The 21,911-nt window shown below is 33.8% G+C and overlaps 1 pseudogene; it reads right to left on the reverse strand.

Moving 5' to 3' along the window:
• Nucleotides 1–409: 409 nt before the first annotated feature.
• Nucleotides 410–1,057, reverse strand: LOC117915177 (annotated as a pseudogene).
• Nucleotides 1,058–21,911: the final 20,854 nt, after the last annotated feature.

The raw sequence follows: 21,911 nt of genomic DNA on the forward strand, positions 1-21,911 counted from the left end.
AAGTCCCCAAAAATGGGTTTATACTAAATAAGGTGAAACAAGTGTGGCAATTGATAAGGAAATCAATGGATACCAATGAAATGATCAAATAATAAAACAAATCATGCATAAGAATAAGAAAAATGGAAATGAGATCATACCTTAATAACAAGTAATAGTGCGCTATCATGGAAACAAGGTTAGCTCAAGTATAATATTATCACATGCATATCAAAGAGCAAGACAAAGATCAAGCAATATTCATTAAGCATCACAGTTGTCAATCAGAAAAGAAAACTCATATGTAGGCCCCCCACCAAAACCCAATTGATTTTGCATAAATTAATCCCACAAATTCCATTATTTTGGAATTATGAAAATTGTCTTCATGCTTATTTAAAATTAAATTTTGTCATAAAAATATGAAGAATTAGAAAAAGGATGAGGTATGGTAGTTAGGATTGCGTGCCAAAGGTTGCCACACATGAGTGGGGCTCGAGGTGCCAAGTGTAGGTGGGGTATGAGGGGTACCAAGGTATGTGGTGTCGTCTTCCCCAACAACAATCATTTTTCTATGACCATTTCCATATGCCAGGTCTTTATGAATGGGGCCAAATATAACTAGGGGGATGGAGAATTTGGTGGTCTCTTTCAAGTGGGAAATGGCTTGTGCTAAATTTGGATCACCATGATCACCATCTCCATACACCCAGTCCACTCTATAGATGTCATTCATATTAGAACCTAAACCCATGGGTCCATTGTGGGCAAGAAAGATGACAACATGATCCTCTGGTGTTCCTGAGATAGTTTCATAGATTCTCTTTGTGCTATCTTCCATGTCATGGATTCCATATATTGCAGACAAAAACCTTTTACGAAATAGTTGCTTACCCCCACAGGAAAATGGGCTTCCACCAACAGCACTTAATTTTAACACAGAAAGGTCCATATGCTGATAACCTACATGCTCCTTGACAAGACGTTCTAGCTAAAGTTGAATACCATATTTCTTCTTTCTAGAAAACTGCTGAGTAGTCCAAGCATCATGGTTCCCTAAAATAACCTCTTTTGCCATCTCAAGGCTAAAGTTCCACGCTTGGATTGCTAATAAACCTACTTAGTTTACTAACTGCAAATGAAATGTCAACCCTAGTACACTGAGCAGCATACATAAGACTTCCAATTGCACTTACATAAGAAAGTTCATGAATGGATTGAGCACATGGCCATAAAAGTGCTAGGCAAGAAAATAATGGGCACTCGTGTGGTTAGTGGAAGTGTGTGTGTTGTTACCGGTTTCGTTACAAGGAATAACTGGTTCAATGCTACAAGCAACCTGGGATTTCAACGGAGCTTTGTGACAATTACACTAAGGTAAAATTCAAATCGAAAGATATTTTATTTTATGCATTTTCACTGTTAAGGTTATAAGGGTTGATGTTTATTTTTAACCAAGTGGGGGATTGTTATATTTATATAAATATATATATATATATATATATATTGTTGGTTAAAAATAAAGTGTAATAAGAGTTACACTTTTAAAAAAATAACTTTTGAAAATAAAGTGTAAGAAGGGTTACACTTTTAAAGTGTGAATTAAACACATGATTAAGGAAATTCTTCTTGATTCACATTTTGTAGTTTTAAGTGGAACACAAACCCAAGTTTGTGATCCCAAACAAATGGGATAATTATGGGCTAGATTTGTGTATATCAATTGGGGAATTGATGGAACCCCTACATAAGAAAATTTTTCAAAACTCATCTTTGTTGCTACCTTTGTTGTTTGTTGAAATCATGTCTATCTATTTTTTTTAAGAATTATATACAAGATGAATGTGATAATTGATGATTTCGTATACTTTGATCATTTGTGCTATGCTAATTAGATAACAAGCATGCTAGGATTTATTTATTTTATTATTTATTATCTAACCCCTCATGTCTTGCGGAAGCATGTTACAAGTTATCTATGCTATCCAGGTACGCCCCCTATCACTCACCTTCTAAATCCTGTAAATATGCTTGTCACTGTGAACTGTGTCTATGTTTGATAGTGTCTGGATGTCTTGATACTCATTTCATTGTTCAATTATTTATGATAAAGCGCATGTTGGGTGATATATTATTTGAACTAACTTTGATGTTGGGTGATAACGCTTGAAAAGCAGTCCAAGTACACACCCTAAATCTTCTTTACGATTGTGATTGGTTTTCCTGTTTAGCAAGCTATTTTTAAAACCACCTAACCTACCTAGGTACCCTCAATCAATCAATTAATTGCCCCATTTCCCTCAACTTAGTTAGTAGAGACCTTTGTAGGGCTTAGAGGGGTGCTACCTTTTAGAGATACCTTCCCAATAGGTAACTTGATCCCCAAACCTAGACTCGGGTTTTTCAAAGACATGTTTTTCCAAAAAACTATGGAGTCACTTGTTTAGGGTTTTCTTTCTTATTCTATTTTTCCTTTTAAAATAAAATAAAATAAGTGGCGACTCTGACTTTTCCAAAATTATTTTTTCACCAACAATAGTGAGTCTCGCCAATCGAGTGGGGGTGCACATGAAAAATTCGGGTCCATAGTGTTGTTTTTCACACCTCATTCATTTTCTAGTTTCCTGATAAAAATTATTTAGTCACATTTGTAGCCATCTCATAGTGGACACCTTTATGACTTTAGAGCTTCTGTCATTTATCCAGTTTTAGATTGCTATCACAGGACCATATTTCATATGATGTCTTTTACTTTTGACTTGAGGCATCTCTTCACTTGCACATTGTGGTCTTAAGGCCTGACCTATCATAGAGGATATTGAGCCTATTAGCATAGGACCGGAGATTTGACTTAGGGAGTTCGAGACTATGACCTAGCTTCTTATAATCAGAGCAATACCTTACTCACTCCCACACCTGGACTTTGTTTCGGCCTACATTTACCTATTGTGAGTTTTTCACAACATCACCCTTAACACCATTACATGACCTTTCCATCACCAATTGTTCTAGCTTTGCATATCATTTCTTTGATCCGACCAGGTAGAGTGTGAGAAGTTTGAGCCCAGGGTGTAGACCCTTGATTTTTTCTTCTTAGCACATGTGACACTAGGTGTCTTCCTATACTTCTTAATTCATGGTCATCCTTTGGCTTTTTGAGTTAAGATTAGGTCTCATACAAATCTTTTTTTGAGGATAAGTCCCACTTGAATGCTTCTATATGCCTAATTCACTTAAGTTAGTTTTTGAGTTTGATTTCTGAGTTTTGAGTATAAATGAGCTTTGGCTTGATTTTGGATCTTCAACTACAGGAAATGAGTTTTTAAATATTTAGATGTACAAGATGAATTTTCAATCTTCTGGTTCTCTCCCATTTGGTGTTATATTTATATAAATATATATATATATTGTTGGTTAAAAATAAAGTGTAAGAAGAGTTACACTTTTAAAAAAATAACTTTTGAAAATAAAGTGTAAGAAGGGTTCCACTTTTAAAGTGTGAATTAAACACATGATTAAGTTTTGAAATGTTACAAAACTTGAAAGGTTAAGGAAGACAATGAGTCTTCTCATCTTTGTAACTTTATAAAACTTAAGAGGTTAAGTGTAAGAGAGTTACACATTTGAGATTAAATCATGTTTAATGTGTGAATTAAACATATGATTTAATTTTTTGAATGTTACGAAGATGAAGAGATTGAGGAAGACAATGGGTTTTTTCTCATCCTTGTAACCTTTTTTCAACCCTAAGAGTGTTTTATATGACTTTTCTTATTTTTGAAATCTTATGTAGAAAAGTGAAAAGGCTTGATCAATCCCAAAACTATTTCCATTAGTTCCCTAAAGATTTCTAGAAGTGGGAGGAAATAGAGTCTTTGGACAAAGTTCCAAGAACTTGTTTGAGCCTTTCTTGTGTTCTTCTTCTTCTTGTTCTTATTTTGTAACTTTGAGAGTTTTATTGTATCAAAGTGAGTGTTTGAGAGTGTTTCTTTTCTCTATTGTATCCAAATTTTCCAAACAATCAAAGACTCTATTTACAATGGAAGGAGAGACTATCAAGATTATGAACCAAGACCTTGTGAGGTTGGATCGTTTTGATGGTTCCAACTTCACTAGGTGGCAAGACAAGGTGAGATTCCTTCTCACAGCACTCAAGATTTTCTACATCCTTGATCCTACCTTGGCACCGTTACCAGAACCAAAGGAAAATGACACACCTCAAGTGGTGGCGGCAAAGAAGAAGATGTAGGGGTCATATTTTGAACGCCTTATCTGATAGGCTATATGATCTCTACACCAACACCAATTCCGCGAGGGAGATTTGGGAGACTCTTGAAAACAAGTACAAAGCCGAGGAAGAAGGTACCAAAAAGTTTCTTATTTCTCAATACATAGATTTCAAATTTTTTGATGAAAAACCTCTCTTACCACAAATTCATGAGTTGCAAGTAATTGTGAATAAGTTGAAAGTTCTCAAAATTGAACTTCCAGAGGCCTTCCAAGTTGGTGCTATTGTGGCTAAATTACCATCAAGTTGGAAAGGTTACCGGAAGAGGATTCTCCACAAGAGTGAAGATTACTCCTTGGAAGAGATTCAAAAACATCTTCACATTGAGGAAGAATTGAGATCAAGAGACAAAATGTTGGAAGAGTCCAATGGTGGGACTAACAAAGCCAATGCGGTTTCAAAGGCTAATCATCCTAGAGGTAAAAATAACAACGACAAAAAGAATTCCGGAAATTATATGAGCCCCAAGAAAAATCAAGAGCAATTTAAGGGCAAGAAAGGTTCTTGTTTTGTGTGTGGAAAACCCGGGCATTATGCTAGGGAGTGTAGGTACCGAAAGGACCAAAAAGGGGCTGTGGTGAATGCAATTGATGAGGAGATCATTGCAACACTAAGCGATGTGTGCGTTGTCCAAGGAAAGGTGCAAGGATGGTGGTATGATACTTGTGCCACAGTTCATGTTACCTATGACAAATCTCTTTTCAAGACCTTTGAAGATGCAAAGGGAGATCAAGAGGTTCAAATGGCAATGAAGGAAGATCCAAGGTGCTTGGCAAGGGCACTATTGAAGTTGTTTTTATCTCCGACAAAAAGGTTACCCTTATAAATGTATTGTATGTCCCCGATATGAATAAAAATTTGGTTAGTGGGGATTTGCTTGGCAAACTGGGTATCAAAGCGGTGTTTGAATCCGGTAAGCTAATTTTATCCAAATCGGGGAACTTTGTGGGAAAGGGGTATTCTTGTGATGGGATGATCAAACTTTGTACCAATGACAATATCAATAAAATGGCTTCTACTTCCGCTTATATGTGTGATTCAAATTCTTTATTTTTGTGGCATAATAGGCTTGCACATGTTGGTTTAAGCACTATTAAAAGGATTGTGAAATGTGGTTTGATTGCTTGTGATACCAAGAAATTTGAAAAGTGTGAAATATGTGTTAAATCAAAGATGATTAAAAAGCCTTTTCATAGTGTTGAGAGATCATTTAATTTGCTTGACTTAATACATAGTGATCTTTGTGAACTTTATGGCATGTTAACAAGAGGTGGAAATAGGTATTTTCTTACATTCATATATGATTGTTCTAGATTTACCTATGTGTTTTTGTTGAAAAACAAAAGTGAAACTTTCAATGCCTTTAAAGTTTACAAAGCCAAAGTTGAAAATCAACTAGGGAAAAATATTAAGGTGCTTAGAAGTGATAGAGGTGGTGAATATTTCTCTAGAGAATTCAATTCTTTTTGTGAAGAATATGGCATAGTACATGAGTGCACCGCACCCTATACACCTCAACACAATGGCATAGCGGAGAGAAAGAATAGAACATTCTTGGAAATGGTGAATGCTATGTTATTGCATGCTTAATTGAATTTCAATTTGTGGGGTGAAGCTTTGTTGACTGCTTGCCATATTTTGAATAGAATTCCTATGAAGAAAATGAGATATCTCCATATGAGTTATGGAAAGGAAGGAAGCCTAATATAGGTTACTTCAAAGTGTGGGGGTGTCTTGCTTATTGCAAGAAAACGGATCCAAATAAAACAAAATTGGGTCCAAGAGCCATTAAGTGTGCATTTGTAGGCTATGCCTCAAATAGCAAAGTTTATAGGCTATTAGACTTGGAGTCTAATGTGATAATTGAATCAAGAGATGTAGAGTTCTTTGAGAATTTGTTGAGTGATAGCAATTCTCAAGTACCTACTAGTGTTGGAGAGTCTCAAGAGGAGACACCTTCAAAGGTTGTTGAGCAACCCATTATGCTTCGGAAAAGCCAAAGAGCTAGAAAAGAGAAAGTGTTGGGATCGGATGAGATTGACTCTCAAAGAATTTCCTTTTACTTAGTAGAAGGAAATAGAGAAGATATTATAAGAAAAATTCCTATAGTACTTGAAATAGAGGAGGATCCCAAAACATACAAAGAAGCTATGGATTCTAGAGATGTTGCTTTTTGGAAAGAGGCTATCAATGATGAAATGGATTCAATTATGTCCAACCAAACATGGGAATTGGTAGACCTTCCACCAGGATCTAAACCAATAGGGTGCAAGTGGGTATTTCGAAGGAAATATCACACCGATGGCATGATTCAAACCTTTAAGGCTAGATTAGTAGCTAAGGGGTTTAAACAAAGAGAAGGTATTGATTATTTTGATACCTATGCACCGGTGGCTAGAACAACATCGATTAGGATATTGTTTGCTTTGGCATCAATTCATAATCTATTTGTTCATCAAATGGATGTCAAAACGGCATTCTTGAATGGGGATCTCAATGAGGAGGTCTACATGGAACAACTGGAAGGTTTTGTTCTACTGGGGAATGAAAACAAAGTGTGTAAGCTTGTCAAATCATTATATGGTTTAAAACAAACTCCCAAACAATGGCACGAAAAATTTGATCATGCTATTCTTTCGGATGGATTTAGACACAACAATGTGGACAAGTGCTTATATTCTAAGACTTGTGATGACTATGTGGTCATAGTGTGTCTATATGTGGATGACATGTTAATCTTGAGTGATGACATGAAAGGAATAATAGAAACGAAAAGGTTTCTATCCTCAACCTTCAAGATGAAAGATCTTGGAGAAGTTGATACTATATTGGGTATCAAAGTGAAAAGAAATAGTGGGGGTTATGCTTTGAACCAAACCCACTATATTAAGAAAGTAGTTAGCAAATTTAGTCATCTCAAGATTAAAGATGCTAATACTCCATTTGATTCAAGTATAAAACTTGAAAAGCAATCAAACCACATTTCACAATCCTTTTAATAGTGCTTAAACCAACATGTGCAAGCCTATTATGCCACAAAAATAAAGAATTTGAATCACACATATAAGCGGAAGTAGAAGCCATTTTATTGATATTGTCATTGGTACAAAGTTTGATCATCCCATCACAAGAATACCCCTTTCCCACAACGGTGGCTCAACTTGAGTATGCAAGTGCAATTGGAAGTCTTATGTATGCTGCTCAGTGTACTAGGGCTGACATTTCATTTGCAGTTAGTAAACTAAGTAGGTTTATTAGCAATCCAAGCGTGGAACATTGGAAAGCTATTGGTAGAGTTCTTGGTTACCTAAAGAATACCAAAGAACTAAGCCTCCAATATTCAAAGTTTCCTGCTATACTTGAAGGGTATTCAAATGCAAGATGGATATCGAGTGTGGGAGATAATTTATCTACCACAGGTTGGGTGTTTAGGCTTGGTGGTGGGGCTGTCTCTTGGGGATCCAAGAAACAAACTTGTATATCACACTCAACCATGGAGGCAGAGTTTATAACTCTAGCTGCTACTGGAAAAGAAGCTGAGTGGCTTAGGGATCTCATGATGGACATCCCTTTTACTGCAAATAATGTGTCAACCGTGTCGATACATTGTGACAGTCAAGCCACTCTAGCTCGTGCGTACAGTGGAGTGTACAATGGGAAGTCTAGACATATAAGCATTAGACATGAGTATGTAAGACAATTGATTCAAAATGGAATCATCTCGATCTCATTTGTGAGGTCAAGTGGAAACTTAGAGGATCCTTTTACTAAACCTCTTACAAGAGATTTAGTAAGGATAACATCTAGAGGGATGTGACTAAAACTCCTTAAATAAAATTCACCAATGATGGTAACCCAACTTATTACTAAGAAATGACTAGTCTTAAGTTCAATAGGTAAAAACAAGTCATTGATAAGTGGGTTGTGGCAGCATTAGAACATGTGAGTTCCATCTGTGATGATTAATGCTGGTTGTTACCGTTGGAGGGTTAAGCTTAAAGCTTTTAATGAAATTCAGTCTATGTGTGACAAGCATCTTAAAGGTAACAAGGATGCTGGAAGAATTTCACCTATGTGAACTTAGGGGTGGTGCCGCCTCTCATGAGAGATTTTTCTTGGGGCTCATATAATTTCCGGAATTCTTTTTGTCGTTGTTATTTTTACCTCTAGGATGATTAGCCTTTGAAACCGCATTGGCTTTGTTAGTCCCACCATTGGACTCTTCCACCATTTTGTCTCTTGATCTCGATTCTTCCTCAATGCGAAGATGTTTTTGAATCTCTTCCAAGGAGTAATTTTCACTCTTGTGGAGAATCCTCTTTCAGTAACCTTTCCAACTTGATGGTAATTTAGCCACAATAGCACCAACTTGGAAGGCCTCCGGAAGTTCAATTTTGAGAACTTTCAACTTATTCACAATTACTTGTAACTCATGAATTTGTGGTAAGAAAGGCTTTTCATCAAAAAATTTGAAATCTATGTATTGAGAAATAAGAAACTTTTTGGTACCTTCTTCCTCGGCTTTGTACTTGTTTTCAAGAGCGTCCCAAATCTCCCTCGCGGAATTGGTGTTGGTGTAGAGATCATATAGCCCATCGAATAAGGTGTTCAAAATATGACCCCTACATCTTCTTCTTTGCCGCCACCACTTGAGGTGTGTCATTTTCCTTTGGTTCCGGTAACGGTGCCAAGGTAGGATCAAGGATGTAGAAAATCTTGAGTGCTGTGAGAAGGAATCTCACCTTGTCTTGCCACCTAGTGAAGTTGGAACCATCAAAACGATCCAACCTCACAAGGTCTTGGTTCATAATCTTGATAGTCTCTCCTTCCATTGTAAATAGAGTCTTTGATTGTTTGGAAAATTTGGATACAATAGAGAAAAGAAACACTCTCAAACACTCACTTTGATACAATAAAACTCTCAAAGTTACAAAATAAGAACAAGAAGAAGAAGAACACAAGAAAGGCTCAAACAAGTTCTTGGAACTTTGTCCAAAGACTCTATTTCCTCCCACTTCTGGAAATCTTTAGGAAACTAATGGAAATAGTCTTGGGATTGATCAAGCCTTTTCAGTTTTCTACATAAGATTTCAAAAAGAAGAAAAGTCATATAAAACACTCTTAGGGTTGAAAAAAGGTTACAAGGATGAGAAAAAACTCATTGTCTTCCTCAATTTCTTCATCTTCATAACATTCAAAAAATTAAATCATATGTTTAATTCACACATTAAACATGATTTAATCTCAAATGTGTAACTCTCTTACACTTAACCTCTTAAGTTTTATAAAGTTACAAAAATGAGAAGACTCATTGTTTTCCTTAACCTTTCAAGTTTTGTAACATTTCAAAACTTAATCATGTGTTTAATTCACACTTTAAAAGTGTAACCCTTCTTACACTTTATTTTCAAAAGTTATGTTTTTAAAAGTGTAACTCTTCTTACACTTTATTTTTAACCAACAATATATATATATATATATATATATATATATATATATATATATATATATATATATATATATATATATATATATATAACACCAAATGGGAGAGAACCAGAAGATTGAAAATTCATCTTGTACATCTAAATATTTAAAAACTCATTTCCTGTAGTTGAAGATCCAAAATCAAGCCAAAGCTCATTTATACTCAAAACTCAGAAATCAAACTCAAAAACTAACTTAAGTGAATTAGGCCTATAGAAGCATTCAAGTGGGACTTATCCTCAAAAAAGATTTGAATGAGACCTAATCTTAACTCAAAAAGCCAAAGGATGACCATGAATTAAGAAGTATAGGAAGACACCTAGTGTCACATGTGCTAAGAAGAAAAAATCAAGGGTCTACACCTTGGGCTCAAACTTCTCACACTCTACCTGGTCGGATCAAAGAAATGATATGCAAAGCTAGAACAATTGGTGATGGAAAGGTCATGTAATGGTGTTAAGGGTGATGTTGTGAAAAACTCACAATAGGTAAATGTAGGCCGAAACAAAGTCCAGGTGTGGGAGTGAGTAAGGTATTGCTCTGATTATAAGAAGATAGGTCATAGTCTCGAACTCCCTAAGTCAAATCTCCGGTCCTATGCTAATAGGCTCAATATCCTCCATGATAGGTCAGGCCTCAAGACCACAATGTGCAAGTGAAGAGATGCCTTAAGTCAAAAGTAAAAGACATCATATGAAATATGGTCCTGTGATAGCAATCTAAAACTTGATAAATGACAAAAGCTCTAAAGTCATAAAGGTGTCCACTATGAGATGGCTACAAATGTGACTAAAGAATTTTTATTAGTAAACTAGAAAATGAATGAGGTGTGAGAAACAACACTATGGACCCGCATTTTTCATGTGCACCCCTACTCGATTGGCGAGACTCACTATTGTTGGTGAAAAAATAATTTTGGAAAAGTCAGAGTCGCCACTTATTTTATTTTATTTTAAAAGGAAAAATAGAACAAGAAAGAAAACCCTAAACAAGTGACTCCATAGTTTTTTGGAAAAACATGTCTTTGAAAAACCCGAGTCTAGGTCTGGGGATCAAGTTACCTATTAGGAAGGTATCTCTAAAAGGTAGCACCCCTCTAAGCCCTACAAAGGTCTCTACTAACTAAGTTGAGGGAAATGTGATAATTAATTGATTGATTGAGGGTACCTAGGTAGGTTAGGTGGTTTTAAAAATAGCTTGCTAAACAGGAAAACCAATCACAATCATAAAGAAGATTTAGGGTGTGTACTTGGACTGCTTTTCAAGCGTTATCACCCAACATCAAAGTTAGTTCAAATAATATATCACCCAACATGCGCTTTATCATAAATAATTGAACAATGAAATGAGTATCAAGACATCCAGACACTATCAAACATAGACGCAGTTCACAGTGACAAGCATATTTACAGGATTTAGAAGGTGAGTGATAGGGGGCATACCTGGATAACATAGATAACTTGTAACATGCTTCCGCAAGACATGAGGGGTTAGATAATAAATAATAAAATAAATAAATCCTAGCATGCTTGTTATCTAATTAGCATAGCAAAAATGATCAAAGTATACGAAATCATCAATTATCACATTCATCTTGTATATAATTCTTAAAAAAATAGATAGACATGATTTCAACAAACAACAAAGGTAGCAACAAAGATGAGTTTTGAAAAATTTTCTTATGTAGGGGTTCCACCAATTCCCCAATTGATATACATAAATCTAGCCCATAATTATCCCATTTGTTTGGGATCACAAACTTGGGTTCGTGTTCCACTTAAAACTAGATTTTTTTATTGAAAACTGAGAAAGATGCAAACTGATCAAGACATGGTCACATGTAATTTAAGAAAATGAAAATTTGATTCTAAGGACTCTAAATGAGTTTTTGAAATAGATTTTTAAAGGGATCTTTTGAGAAAAGGTTTCTTCTTAAAAGGAAAGAAATTATTCGCAAACGATAATACACAAAGATCAAACATAGGCAATCCAAAAGAAAACAAAATCACAAAGTAAAATTTTTTAGTAATAAACACAAATGATAAAGGTGAGGGTAGAGGCCAATCTTCATGATTTTCCAATGGCCTCTAAAGATTAAATTTGAAATAGAATCATCAAAGTAAGAAATTGAAGAATTTTAGATCAAACAAGATAACAAGATATCGACCAAGATTTGTTCACTAGAATTCTAAAATCACATAAGCTAAAGTATATGCAATCAAGAGCAAATGACAAATGAACCCAATAGGATAAACCAAAAGATAAACTTAACCATTCAAAACATGGATATAATGACATGAAATTAGTTAGGAAACTAAATTATAAAAAACTCAGGAACCATATAGGATCAATAAAAAAACTGAAGTTATCAACATGAAAACACAAATAATGGCATGGAATTAATCAAACTATAAATTAAAATTGTACAAAATATCTAAATTAAAAGAATAAATTAAAACTAAACTTAAGATAGAACTAAAAGAAAGAATTTGATCACATGGGATTGATTATATTAACAAACTAGAATTTTATAAGAACACTTAAACCTAAAGTTGAATTAAAAACTAACCAAAATAGATTTTAAAACTAGATTTTTAACCTATGGGATCAATAATATTAACAAATAAATAAATAATAAATAAATAAATGAAACTCAAACTTAAAGATGAATCAGAAATGTACCAAAGTAAATTCAAAATAGGATCTTTAACACATTGGATCAAATATATTCATTAACTTAAATTATAATTTTTGAAACATGAACTAATTAGTGTTGGATTAATTAATCTAATTAACTAAAAAATGACTACAAAATAGAATGAGGTGAATCAGGAATGCAAGTCAACAAGCATAAAATGTGGGTATAATGAAGAGAGAATCTGTTAAACTAATTAAATGGAAATCTAACAAACTCATGAACCCAAATTTGATCAACTAGGAAATAGAAATAAGTAGACCTATGGCAGACACAATGGAATGAGATCAATTAAATCTATTTACCAATATTAAATATATATATATATATATATATATATCTCAAATAGGATCTAATTCTAAAGCAAAACTCAAATGTTCTCAATCTAATGCAATGAATCAAAACTAAAATTAAACAGAGATCAAATCATTTTTTTTTTCTAGTATAATAAATCAAAACTAAAACTCTACAAAATCGAATTTCCTTAATTTAATGTGATAATCAAAACTAAAATTAAGCAAAGTTCAAACCTTTATGCACTGGATCAAAGTTAAATATGAATGAAATTCATGCTTCCACAATCTCCTCCAGAATATACGTATGGGCTATAAAGGAGTCACCTTGGTGCATGTGTTCCTGACTTTGATGCCAATGGATTGACGTTCTGTGGTAGCAAATGGAGATCCTTCTTGGTGGTAAAACGATTCTCCATCAAATTCCTCCGTGTTTCCAAGCTTTGTTGTAGCGGTTATGCTTCTATCCAGGATGCTTGCAGCACAAAGCATATAGAAGTAATGATAATTTCTCTCAGGATCGGACACTTGACAAACACGAGATCGCTCCAATAAATAAGTCCTGATAGCATCTCCTGAAATGATCAAACTGAATCTCCATGAACTTACCAAATTGAATAGAGTTATTGTTTCTGACAGTCTTTGCATTACCAAACACTTTTAGAATAGGATTGGACTCTAAGACTTGCTGCTCCACTGTCCGTCCCACAGCTGCAGCCCCTCCCACTCATATAGGCAAGATATTGCATAAGCATTTTTGTGCTTTTTGTCTTACCAGCTCCTCTTTCTCCACTTACCAAAATGGACTGGCTCACTCCATCATTAATCATCAGTCGGTAAGCAGAACCAGCAACAATAAAAGGATGTGGGCTTAGCTCACCAAAGACTTCCCCTTTATATTGCTCCATCCTAACAAAGGCTGACACGGATGAGTGCGGACAATTTACGATGTGCTTCACCACGCTAGGGAATTCAGAAATTTGAACGGCGCCATCGGAAAACACCTCCCTCATCAAGGGTGTAGGATTGGGTACAATGCCGGACTGCGGACCATGTTGAGGCTGTTGCTCGTTATCGTCATTGGCGTCAGCGTCCAATTCGTCATCAACGTTGTCATCATTTTTCTCGTCCTCCTCATGTTTCTGACAGCGGGAGACATGGGGGCCTCGCTTTCTCTTTCTCCATTTATGTGCGACCCCATTTATAAACGACGAATGTGCCAATTAGGTACTCGGTAGTGTCGACTGGTCGCGCACTGCTCCAACGAGGAGTGGAAGGCACATAACCCATTGAAATCGTAAAACGACAGTCTCTATGAGGAGTAAACTCTGATCAGAAACCATTTCTGGAGATCTCCGAGCGGTGAGTCGGCAACAACAATGGCATTGTAGAAGAAATGGATTCAGGGTGGATCAGAGATATAGATCTATTGGTTCAGGCAGAAATTGTGGTCGACCCTCTCAAATCAGAGAGCAAGGGTTTGGACTTCATGGAAAGAGAGAGAGGGCGCCAGAGAGGAGAGGAGAGAAAGATCCCCCATGGACTGACATCTCCATATCCTTTGGAATCCGGTGCAGTTGTCCGTAATGGAGGCTCTCTTCCACTTGAATATGGCAACGTTTTCTTTATTTTCTTTTCCTTTCAAGAATTCCCCCACCAATTGTGATTCCGAATGCCTACTGTATGGTAGGTATGCCACCATTTCCTTTGGCAGTGTGTTGACCCTGCTCTTATATGCAACATATTTCCATTTTTTACATGGAAGCCTGCAGAAAATATATGGAAGAGTAGAAAATCAGGCAAAAATTAAGAGAATTATGCAACCCGCCCACTTAATTAGTGTATGGAATCATGTCCTTTAAATGTGAAGCTTACAGGGTTATTTTCTTTTTCGGAATGGTAAGTCCACCTTCCAAAGTGACATCCTCTCTATAAAACAAAAGAAAATAGAAAGTTAGTAACCATATATTAATAATAAAATAACAAAATTTGAAAATCTTAAAAAGTAGGATAAAAAATATTGTAATTGAAAATTAAAAATTAAAATTATGTAATTAAAACTAAAATATCAATCGCATTAAAAGAATTAAAATCATGAAGCTCTAGCAATTTCCTACAAAAATAAATAAATGAATAAAGTGAAGTAAGTATATAAATATATATGAAATATCAATTCATGCAATTAGGAAAAACTAAAATCTCAATTCTCATGCAATTTTCTAAAAAATGAATAAGTAAATGAATAAAACTAATAATAATAATAAAATAAAATATAAATATAAATATAAAATAAAAAAATAAATAAATCAAGCACATGCTATTCATACAAGCCATGCAACCATACTTGAAAGGTGACCTAAGCAAGACTAGGTAAACCTAAGTGGGCCAAGGCATGCTAAAATGGGCCCAAGTGAGACTAGGTGGGCCTAAGTGAGCCTATGTGGGCCAAGTGCATCTAAATGGGCCCAGTGTGCCTAGATGGGCCTAAGGTGGTGCCTAATGGGCCAAGTGTACCTAAGTGGGCCTAGGGTGCCTAAGTGGGCCTAAGGTGCCTAAGGTGGTGCCTAATGGGCCAAGTGCATCTAAATGGGCCTAAGGTGGTGCCTAATGGGCCAAGTGTACCTAAGTGGCCCTAGGGTGCCTAAGTGGTGCCTAACGGGCCAAGTGTATCTAAATGGGCCTAGGGTGCCTAAGTAAGCCTAAGTCTAAATTAGGGCTGCCAAGAGTCACAATGGGGTTAGATAAATTCCTTAACCAAAGTCCCCAAGGTGGCTTAGAAAAGATAGGCTACACGAGTAGTAATGGGCTGCCAAGGAATTGCTGTGAAGTACCGAACAAATACCTAATAGGACATGTGCTAAGACAAAATGGAGGGTCTACAAGCATTGTTATGAGATTGATACTCCATTTATAACAAAATATCCTTGATTCACTTTCAACCCGAGCTCCATAAAGAAAAATGATAAGGTGATCAAGGCGGATCTTTAAAAAATTGTGTGAATGTGAAAACATGTCTTTCACCTTCCTGTAATAAAAATACTGGGTTGAAAATAGAAATAGGCAAATTGACCAAAGAATGAAGTACTAAGCCCATGACAGGTGAAAAATGTAAAAAGGTGAGCATGATCAATGAGCATATCCCAAAATGTCAAGCAGAAAGTGACAACAAATAGAAAGAATGTGTTGACTCAAGAAAAAAAGACTATCTGAAGCCTTAGAGAAAAAGTGTACTAGACTCAACAAGTGATAAGAAGAAACCAAGACCATACACGAAGGGGTGGTCCAATCGATACTCAAACTCGCACTGATATCTAAGCACTCTCGATTAGAGACCAAAAAAAGGAGTATTGGATCCAAACTGTGACTAAAGCGGCCTCGAAGGCTCTCAGATGCACCCACATGTAGGAAAGGAAATCCTAATCAAAATATCTAAGGCTCAATCTACAAGGATAAGGTGACTCTAAAAAGAAAAAAAGAGTGGACTTTAAAGGAGCCCTAATAGAAGCGATCATATCTTCCGGCAGTACACAACCCTCTGCACGTCTCCGAAGAGACGGGGCCTTTCCATGCATGGTCATCACTTCCACACATGCACTACCTCGACATCTTAAGGTGTTTTATAACGGTGAAGGCTCTCACATCTCTCAGCACTTAGTGGTAATCTAAGGTGCATAGTTAACGATGTGAGTGCATTTGAAAATTCTATCAAACTAAGCGGAAAGAAAACACACTGGTCACACAAATATCCTGAAATCTAGCTCTGGGTTATATAAGTCTTCAAAGATCGGACTCCAATCAGCATCGGTATGTCCACCTCCTCTAGAATGCTCCCAAACATCGATATAGTCCATCGCTTGACCCTACTCCTAACGACTAGCTCGGTCAGAGAAACAAGTACACATAAGGCCTTACACTTGCAAATGTAAGAACCGAAAAGAAAGGAATGATTGAAACTAAAGGGTTAGAGGTAAGGGAATAGATGTGTGACCCACATAGACAAGCAATACATGCATCATAGAAGAAGAGCAGTCATGCACCAAGCAATCATGCAAATAATAGGTATATCACTCATATCTACACACAAGATAGGCATATGGTAGAATGGATAATATGTTGAGACAAACAAGATAATATACAACAAAGAGAATTAATCATGCCAAGATGAATGAGATATAAAAAAAATGAGAATATACATGTCAAGGAAAGCAAGATAATTATACAACAAGAAGAGTCACTATGCAAAAGCAGGTAACCAAGATAGGTATATAGCATAATGGATAAAATGTTGAGACAAACAAGATAATATACAACAAAGAGAATTAATCATGCCAAGATGAATGAGATATAAAAAAAATGAGAATATACATGTCAAGGAAAGCAAGATAATTATACAACAAGAAGAGTCACTATGCAAAAGCAGGTAACCAAGATAGGTATATAGCATAATGGATAAAATGTTGAGACAAACAAGATAATATACAACAAAGAGAATTAATCATGCCAAGATGAATGAGATATATAAAACTGAGAATATACATGTCAAGGAAAGCAAAATAATCATACAACAAGAAGAGTCACTAAGCAAAAGCAGGTAAGAGAATCAATCGATATAATCAACATGCGAACATCTCCAATGAACAATAATAACCAAACATGCATCACATATAAACATATCAAAGCTTTCAACGTGTAATCAACACTCAATCATACAAATACACATAGAGAGGGGTTTCCACTGATCAACCAATCAAACGCCACATTTCCCTCAACTCGAGTTCAAGTTTGACCATCTAAACATTTTTCCCCAGTGGAGTCACCATTTTGTGGACCCACGTTTTTCACGTCTCGAATGACGAGACTTGTTTTTTATTTATTTGTGAAAATTTGATTCTTAGAAAAAGGCTTGAAGTCGCCACTTAATTTTGTTTTATTTTTGAAAGGAAAAACAAAATAAGAAAGAAAATCCCTAAGTGTGACTCCTGAAGGAAAAACAAGTCTGTGAAAAACTGAGTCTGAGTTCGGGGGTTGAGTTACTTATTGGGAAGGTACAGTGGTGAGTCGTAGCACCCCTCTAAGCTCGTATACGTACAACCTCTACTAAACGAATTAAGGGAATTGTGGTAATTAATTAATTAATTATAGATACCAAGAAAAATAATAATGCAAATGAGTAAGTATAAGTCATGGTGAAAATCAATATACACAAGAATAATGGTGAAATCTAATTACAAGAATACACAAAATAAATAACAAGAGAATTATGCAAAATGATTTTTTGAACTAAAAAAAATATTAAAAAAAATAGTTTTCAAGAAATTTCAAAGGATTTTATTAAAAATGATTTTGAATTAATGATTTAAATTTATTTATTTACAAAAAAGAAGTTTCAATTTATTTTCAATTAATGATTTGATTTAATTTCATTTATATTTAATTTTTTTTAAAAAAAGTTATTTGCACTTATTGTATCAAAAGAATTTATTACAAAATTTTAATTTGGCAACAAAAATTATTTTACTTGCTTTTATAAAAAATTTAGAATTTTATTTACAAAAGTATTTCAATTTGTTTTCATTGAAGAAAAGTTACTTATACAAATTATTAAAAAGAATCTAACTTTATTTGCAAAAGAATTTTTAATTAAAAATTAATTTTTGGGACAACTTTATTTACAAAAGATTTTTTGGACAATTTTTATTAAACAAAGAAAATTTTGGACAATTATTATTAAAAACAAAATTTCAAATTATATTAAAAACATTTTTTTTTTTCTAAAAGCATTTTTTTGAATTTTTGTTAATAAAAAAACTTTCTTTTATTAAGAAGAATATTTTAAAATTATTATTTTGTTAGAACATATTTACTAAATTATTCCTCTTATTTAAACGAAATTTTTTATTTGTTCGATATTTAATTTTTTATACACTCAATAAAATATATACAAATAAATATTTACAAGAACTAATAGAAATAAAACAAAATAAAAGTGGGAAATAAAACGTGTACCCAAATAAGCTAACAACAAGCTCAATGTCTTCGTACAGCTTTTCAAGTCTCACTTTCTTTCATAAAATTTCGTGCTTCATGTGTCATAAATCCGTATTCAGGCAACAGAATTGCAGAATGACTCTATGAAAAAACAAAAATAGTCCAAATGTAAATATTCAAATATGTACAAAAAAACTAAAAGGAAAAAAGAGAAATAAGAAGAGAGAGAAGAGGGAAAAGAGGAGATGGGGAGCCGACCGTAAAAAAAAAAAAAAAAAAAAAAAATGAGAAAAAAGAGAAAAAAATATAAGAGAAGAGAGAGTGGGCGTGTGACCGGTGGGGTATGGTGTTGGCAAAGAGAAAAATATGAAGAAGAATGGGGAAGAAAAGAAGAAAAAGGAAAAAAAAAAAAGGAAGAAAGGAGATTTGGGTATGGCTTGGACATAGAAGGTATGGGTAGAGGTATAGGGGATAGGTAGAGAAAAGATGAGAGAGAAAAGAAAGAGAATATATATATATATATAATATAATATAATAATAAAAATAAAAATAAAAAATTTTACAAAATAATAAAAACTAAGAATTAAAGGATGAGTGGACCAAGAATATTACATGTAATTGGGATTTAAAATCTAATGACAAAATTGAGCTCAAAATTAATGTAAAAATAAAATTGGGACAAATTTTGGGGTCTACATATATCTTTTTCAAACGATGAGGTAAAGAACATCATCTCTAGAATTCCAAACAAAAGGGAACATAGGAGGACCAGGGTTTTATGCTAGTCGATGGAGAGTGGGAGGGGTCTAATATGCTAGAGCTTGTGCTTCAAATGCCTCTTAACGATGGTGGAGTCAAAATGTTCATCCTTCTCCCCATTTATGCTTTGCTTTGTTTTTTTTTTCCTACTATGGTTGTTTATCATTTTTGCATTTTTGAAGAGTCTTGAGGGTACCAAATGACTCACTTCTCATGGGAGTGATTCTATGAAGTAGTTAAAGTAGCTAAGTTTGGTGCTCCATACTATTCTTTTGTTTTTGAGTCATTTTGGTCTTACAAGGTCAATTTGTCATCTTACCCCTAGGAACATGTTCTAGTTAGGGTCATCAAAGGTGTGTCTTCCACCGACTTTAAGACTTTCGCTCTTATACCTTCATAATAATTTGAGGATTTTGTGACTTATGTTAGTAGAGGTGATCTAGTCGAGGACATAAATATCTCCATCTTTGACTTGTTAAAGGCATTGGGGATTCCCATGCCTCTCTAAAAAAAAATGTTGGCTGGTGTTAAGGGCTCGACTCAACCTATGAAAACTTAGATCTAAGATTCATTGTTTTGAATGCTTTTGTTTCATAGATCTTGAGATCTTTAGGATAGCTTTGTATGCACCCCATAATCTAGAGCTTGGAATGGAGTAATCGAGAGATTCCAACAATAGGTATTAAAGCCCTAGGTTAGGGAAAAACATGTTAGAATCTTTCTAGTATGTAATCACCTTTGTTTTATAGGGTTTCTTGTTCATCCCATGGCCTTAGGAATGAATGTATGAATTATATTTTTCTTTTTTGAAAGAATATATAATGAATGGTTTGGATTTTTTTGCTTTCTAGATTGAGTTGTAAACTCCATAAGGAGTATAGGATTTGTATATTTCATTGTAACAATTGGTTTTTGTTCATAGATGGGTTGTAAGCTTCATTTTTTAGGAGCATAGGTTTTTTCTTTAGATGTGAAAATCTAGTTTTTAATTTGTCTATATAACCTTAGGGAAGAGATCGATCAATCCAAACATTTAAAGCCAAAAAATGTACCTCAAATATAATTTTTCCAGGGGAAAAACAATCAGAAAAATGAGGAAAGTTTCTTAGGTGCGGAGGTTGTAGTGGTGGTGCTTGAGTAGTTGCAACGCTCGAGCATTCCCATTGAGTGCTCAAACACTCATAGTGGCCATAATTTGGCATATTTAGGGTTTTTGTTTTGTAACCTTCTTTTTTGTTGCAAGGGTATTTTGATAAATTTAGATTTTTGAATTCCAAATTGTGATTACTAAAATTTGTGGTAGGATCCCTAAGGAGATAAGAAATTGTATTTTATGCTTCAAATAAAATTTTTTATATGTGGTATGTCTTGCATAAAAATGAAGATTTTAGTAATTCTTAATGGAAATAAATTTCCTTGGAAATTGGATTCCAACATATATTATTTATTAAAATTTGGAACAATGTAGGTCAAAGAAATAAATCTTATGAAAATAAAATTAAGAGATTGAAGTTTCCTTTTGATTTTTTTTTTTTTAAGATTTCATTTATAAATTATTTTATGAGAATTCTTGTAAAATAAAAGTTTTACTTATATTAGATAAAGTGCTCTCTAGATTTTTATTTTTTCAAATTTTTTTTTTGAAAATTGTCTTATTAATCCTTGATTGGAATAATAAATAATTTTTGAAAATTTTGAAAATGGATAATTTATCATTAAGGATGTTACTCAAGGTTGTGTTTTTGATAATTTTTTTAATGGAATTAATTATTATTAAAACAAGATTTCATATTTAAGAATATTTATTAAATTGGAAAAATATGGGAATAAAAAAATATAGGAAAAATTATCAAAAAGAGTGGATCATGAGTGAAGGGTCACCATGTTTACAAATTTCTGTCAAGTTCTAAGTAATGATTTGAAAGGTTGAACATTTAAAAGTTTCAACTGTATAATTTTTTTGTCTTTTTCTCTTATTTACATTTAACTTTATTTTTTTTCTTTTTCTTTTGTATGTTTTTAGGCATTATTATTATTATTAAATGTTAATATTACACTTAATATTATTATTTATGATATAAGTATTTTAAAAAATTCATATTATTATAAATATAATTCTTATTTACATTATCTATTATGTTTATGATTATTATTGACCTTATTATTCATATTTTTAATATCATATTAAAAATAATATTCTTATATTTTTATTATTACTAGTACAAAGAAACCCTAGAAGATAATTTCTATTTTTTTTTTAATTCTTAAGGCTTGTAAACCTTATTGAAAAATTTGCCTTTTATGCTTTATATGCTACATTAAGACTAATTAAATTATTATTATTAATACCTCATTAATATTTATGATATTGGTTTTATATTATTAATTTTATTATTAATATTTTTGATAGAACTAATATATA

The sequence above is a fragment of the Vitis riparia genome, chromosome 5, assembly GCF_004353265.1.
Source record: "Vitis riparia cultivar Riparia Gloire de Montpellier isolate 1030 chromosome 5, EGFV_Vit.rip_1.0, whole genome shotgun sequence".
NCBI lineage: Eukaryota > Viridiplantae > Streptophyta > Magnoliopsida > Vitales > Vitaceae > Vitis > Vitis riparia.